The 5,657-nt window shown below is 45.9% G+C and overlaps 1 long non-coding RNA gene across 2 annotated transcripts in view; it reads right to left on the bottom strand.

Annotated features, from left to right (window-relative positions):
* The window catches only part of LOC123352058, a 41,352-nt gene that overhangs the window by 25,152 nt on the left and 10,543 nt on the right, over nt 1–5,657 (bottom strand). Inside the window, exon 3 of one of the 2 annotated variants that reach the window (XR_006574092.1) lies at nt 5,371–5,541. This is a non-coding gene — a long non-coding RNA (uncharacterized LOC123352058). Of the gene's footprint in view, nt 1–4,888; nt 5,542–5,657 lie in introns of those variants that run through there. The other variant, XR_006574091.1, reaches the window with a different exon arrangement.

Here is a 5,657-nt window from a genome sequence, read left to right as displayed (position 1 = left end):
TATTGCCAGTAGATAAAGGGAAGTGATTATTCCCCTCTATTCGGCACTGGTGAGGCCACATTTGGAGTACTGTGTCCAGTTTTGGTCCCCCAAGTACAGAAGAGATGTGGACAAATTGGAGAGAGTCCAGCAGAGGGCAACAGAAATGATTAGGGGGCTGGGGCACATGACTTACGAGGAGAGGCTGAGGGAACTGGGATTGTTTAGTCTGCAGAAGAGAAGAGTGAGGTGGGATTTGATAGCAGCCTTCAACTACCCGAAGTGGGGTCCCAAAGAGGCTGGAGCTAGGCTGTTCTCAGTGGTGGCAGATGACAGAACAAGAAGCAAAGGTCTCAAGTTGCAGTGGGGGAGGTCTAGGTTGGCTATTAAGAAACACTATTTCACTAGGAGTGTGGTGAAGCACTGGAATGGGTTACCTAGGGAGGTGGTGGAATCTCCATCCTTAGAGTTTTTTAAGGTCAGGCTTGACAAAGCCCTGGCTGGGATGATTTAGTTGGTGTTGGTCCTGGTTTGAGCAGGGGATTGGACTAGATGACCTCCTGAGGTCTCTTCCATTTCTTCCAGTCTCTTCTATGATTCTAAGAGATGATTTTTGTCGCTTGTATTATACAGCAGGAGGTCCTCTGCAAAAATGTCCTGGATATTGATCATGTTATTCACACAGTAGTGAAAATAGTGAACTACATAAGAGTGAGGGGATTTAGTCATCGGCAATTCATTTCCCTTCTTGAAGACACTGACGCCGAAAACCAGGACTGACTTTATCATACAAATGTCCTCTGGCTCAGCCTAGGAAAGGTATTACAGCGAGTGTGGGAGCTCAGAGATGAAATTTGCACTTTTCTGGAAAAGAAAATGATTTTCCTGAATTAAAGAATTCAAACCGGGTATGCGTCTTCACTTTTGGTGTGGATATCTTGGCACATTTAAATTAACAATGTAAAGCTGCAAGGAAATAATGTGTTTGTACACAAATTGTATTCTACTGTGACAGCTTTCAAAGCTGAGTTAGTCTTGCTTTCAAAACAAATTAAGGACAAAGTGTTTGCTCACTTTCCAACACTGAAATACTTGAAAGTGTCACCAGAGCAGACAGAAAATTCAAGCAAAATTTTGAGTGACTTGCACGGAGAATTTTCTCATCAACTCTCTGACTTTGCGAAGATAGAGAAGACACTGGAGCTGGTGTCATGCCCACTGTCATTTGACTACAAGAAAGCCCCGCAAGAATTACAACTAGAGCTCATTAATATCCATTGTGATTCCACCTTGAAGGAACAGTACAATTCAGAAAAACTGGACAGGTTTTATGCCTCCTTGAGTGAAACAAAACTCCAACAAATATCCACAAGGTGGCACAGAAAAATCTTTGTTTTGTTCGGCTCCACCTATGTGTATGAACAAACATTTTTCCTGCTGAACTACAACAAATCTCTCTCCTGATCCCAGTTAACTGACCAGCATCTCAGCTCGGTATTACGGATTTCCAAAACAAGAATGACACCGGACTTTGATGCCCTTGTAAAGAAGGGTGACCAGCTGCATTGTTCACATTAATCAAAGAGGGCATGGAAAGGGGTTACATTTGGTGTAATAGATTGTTATGATGGTATATTTATAATAGTAAGTAAGGTTTTATGTTTATTTTCACTATAATATATCTTTATTAAATAGAGTTTCTTTGAATATCTCTGAATTGTTAATTTTGTGAGCATTCATTGCCTACCATAGAATTTCCCTACCCAGATGGGTCTGCCCACCCCTGCTCTAAGAGGGAATACTTCCTCTCTCACAAGCACAGAGTCTGAGTGTAGCAGAAACTTTTAATAAAAGGAGGGAAGTAACTCAGCATTCATTTGGGAAAACACTGCAACTAAGGTTCACAAACATAAACCATGAGCAAAAGACCCACCCCCAAATAAGTTGGGCAGTGTCCTTTCCCCCTCAGGTTCTTAAGTCCCGCAACCCAAAAGTCCCTTTAACATGCCCGTCCCTTCTTTGCATCCCACTCACAGTTGTTTTCCTTGGCCAGTGCAGCCCCAGACTTCAGATGTTCATCTGCAGAGTTCACCTCCCACTCTGTGTGGAGGCGGGTGGTGGTAAGGAGGCACCTTACACACTCCGCTGTTTGGGCACTCGCTCATCGCCCCAACAGCCAATTGCTGTGCCTCTGTTGGGCTCTGTTCTGGCTCTTTCCACCAGCCACCCTTCTGGCCACTTGCCATGCCTCTTCACCAGCCACTCTGCTGGCCACACCCCTCCACCAGCTGCTCACACCAAGATGTCTTCAGACCCCCACTTGACACAGCTCTGATTTCAGATATTAGTGGGGGAGTCTCAGTGCTGGTGCACACTGGGCACTCTCTGGTAATAAAGATACTGTCTCAAAGTAGGGCTAATACTTAGACATCAGTGATTTTAGCTCTGCAGCATGTAACAATACAGGTCTGTCTCATCTTACGCTGGGGTTACGTTCCACGGTCAGCGCATAAAGTGAAAACCGTGTATAGTCAAAATTACACTGGGTGTAATGGCGGGCGGAATCGCACACACTACAGGAACAGTATTTAAATTATTTTTCTTTTTTTGTTTTGTTTTTGCTAACCATGTAAAGCTGAATTCGCTGATGTTAAATGCGCGTAAGATGCAACAGACCTGTACTCTTAACTCTTCTTTTTTACATCATAGGGAAAGCACAAAGGTCAAATACCATCTAAAACCCTTAAACAGCACCACATACAAGTACTCATCCACACCCACTCTCAACTCATGGGGCTGTGGAACCCATATCCCCTAGCAAATGCTGTTGAGTTGATGGTGAGTTCCTCCATTGGGTTAGGCCAGGTACAGTTCTGCTGCCCTCATCTCACACAACAAGGGTAACAACATTTTATTACTCCTGCCCCAATAACAAGGAGACTGGGGATCCAACACCAGCCACAAGTGATCATTTGGGCAAGCAATCCCATCATGCTGAGCACCTAGGCAGGGTGGGTGTGTCCATGCAAACGAGATCAGTTCCTGAAGTCTTTTTCCACTAGATGTCAGGGGAGAGCTCATTCAGACTCTGCTTACATTTACAAAAGCTGCAGAGTAGATATTAAGAAATCTTTAAGGATAATTAAATGCTGGCACAGGTACCAAGGGAGGTTGTGTAATCCCCATAATTTTTAAGAACAAGTTAGACATCTGTAAGTGATGATCTAGGTATACATGGGATGCCTCAGAATGGAGGCATGGACTAGATTAATGGTTCTCAACCACGGGTACATGTACCCCTGGGGGTATGCAGAGGTCTTCCAGGGGGTACATCAACTCATCTAGGTATTTTCCTACTTTTACAATAGGCTACATAAAAAGCACTAGCGAAGTCAATACAGACTAAAATTTCATAAGGACGATGACTTGTTTGTACTGCTCTGTATATTCTAAATCTAAACTGAAATTTAAGTGCAATATTTACATTACAGTTGATTTATTTTATAAATATATGGTAAAAAAGAGAGTCAACCATTTATCAGTAGTAGTGTGGCTGTGACACTTTTGTGTTTCTATGTCTGATTTTGTAAACAAGTAGTTTTTAAGTGAGATGAAACTTGGGGTATGTAAACAAATCAGACTTCTGAAACGGGTACAGTAATCTGGAAAGGCTGAGCATCACCTGACTTGATGACCTCTCCAGGTCCCTTCCAGCTCTACATTTCTGTGACTCTATGTGCTATGCCTACTTGTACCTGTTTTATTTATTGGACTCTTAAAGAGAGAGACATTCCAATTCTACTTACCAGCTCTATGACTGTATTAAATACACATTACAGCCAGGTACCAAGTCCTCTAACAGAGGGGTTGGCAACCTTTCAGCAGTGGTGTGCTGAGTCTTCATGTATACACGCTAATTTAAGGGTTCGCGTGCTAGTAGTACATTTTAAGGTTTTTAGCAGCTCTCTAAGTCTATAATATAGAACCAAACTATTGTTATATGTAAAGTAAACAAGGTTTTCAAAATGTTTCAGAAGCTTTATTTAAAATGCAGATCTTATTAGTTTAGCGTGATCCTTACCCTTGCTTTTCCTTGTTAAATTTTCCAGTGTCTGGTGGCACCTATTTGGATACTTTAAGCTGCACACAGGCTTCTGAGTGATCAGTTGTTAACTGGCTGGAACCCCAGATCAGCAGCTGAGGTGAGTGGAGCTGGCAGCTGGTAGGGCTGAGCAGGGCCGGAGGCCTGGACCCTGTCTGGCAGGGGAGCTTGTGCTGAAACTCCAACCGGAAGCAAGGTGAGTGGGGCTGCGGCGGGGACCCCAGCTGGCAAGGGGCCAGCAGCCAGAGCCCCAGAGCAGCTGCGGGCTGAGCGGGTCCGCCCGTCCCCGCTCTGGGGTTTCAGCCGCCGGCTCCTGCCAGCCGGGGTCTCAGCCCACTGCCAGCCTGGGGTTCCTCTACCCAGGCCAGCAGCAGGCGCTGAGTGGGACCGGCGCTAGGACCCCGGCTGGCAGGAGCTGGTGGTGGAAACCCCAGAGCGGCGGCGGGCTGAGCAGCTGAGCCTGCTGCCGCTCTGGGGTTTCAGCTGCTGGCTCCTGCTAGCTGGAGTCTCAGCCTGCCGCCAGCCTGGGGTTCCTTCCCCCAGGCAGCAGCAGGTACTGAGTGGGACCAGCGGCGGGACCCCGGCTGGCAAGGGGCCAACAGTGGGAACCCCAGAGCGGTGGGCTGAGCAGCTCAGCCAGAGCCCACGTGCCATCAAAAATTGGCTCGCATACCACCTTTAGCACGCGTGCCGTAGGTTGCCGACCCCTGCTCTAACACAATGTTTCAACATCAATATAGCCAGAGTGTATGCAGATTAGCAGTTCAGCATGCATGTCGTTATGTATTATGACCTTATTGCCTTCATAGAGAATACCATGTTGTACTGTCAGTTCTTCCTTTGTTCTGTACTCATGAGACACTACGTCTGCAGAATCTGCTTATCTGTTAGACAAGGGAATGCCTGGTTAAACTCCTCTCCCTTGCCTCATCTTGGCATATGCTGAGAGTCTCATAATCCAGGCTCTGGCCAGTGACTCTCTGTAGTGACAGCGAATATGCAGGATACTGTTCAAACTTGGTTCATGTCAACACAGAAGGCCTAGCCATTATCTCCCTGCAAGCATAATTTTGCACCGTCCTCAAGCCAAATGCTAGAGGCTGACCAACCAGTAATGCTACTTTCAATCCACATTTCCCCTCATCATGTGTTATGGTTTTATTTTGTATGTAACCATTTGTTTCTAATGCCTCTACTTGCTGTTAATTGAATCTCTGTGTTGATCAGGAGCTGGGTGCTCCAGGAAGATGCTTGGTAGGCTTTGGGGATGGAGTGTGCCTTTCGCTAACCTGTAGAGTCACAGCAGGGCAGTGCTTGTGTTGTCCATGGCCGGTGGCGTTGGGGAGCTGACCCATGGGAGGCACAGACCAGGACTGCTCAGGCGAAGGGCAGGTGGTAGTGAGGTGCCTCACAACCTGGATACCCCAGGAAACATCACAGCGAGTCACTAACTTTTGGATCTGTTTGAAATAAAAATGGAACGGCTATGGGACTTGATTAATAAAGAATTGAAGGAGGGTAATGAATCAATGCCAATCAATATGGTTTTCTGGAAAACAGATCTTGTCAAGCTAAC

The sequence above is a fragment of the Mauremys mutica genome, chromosome 17, assembly GCF_020497125.1.
Source record: "Mauremys mutica isolate MM-2020 ecotype Southern chromosome 17, ASM2049712v1, whole genome shotgun sequence".
Taxonomy (NCBI): Eukaryota; Metazoa; Chordata; order Testudines; family Geoemydidae; genus Mauremys; species Mauremys mutica.
The sequence above is the reverse complement of the archived record's forward strand: the minus strand, read 5'-3'. Positions and strand labels throughout refer to the sequence as shown.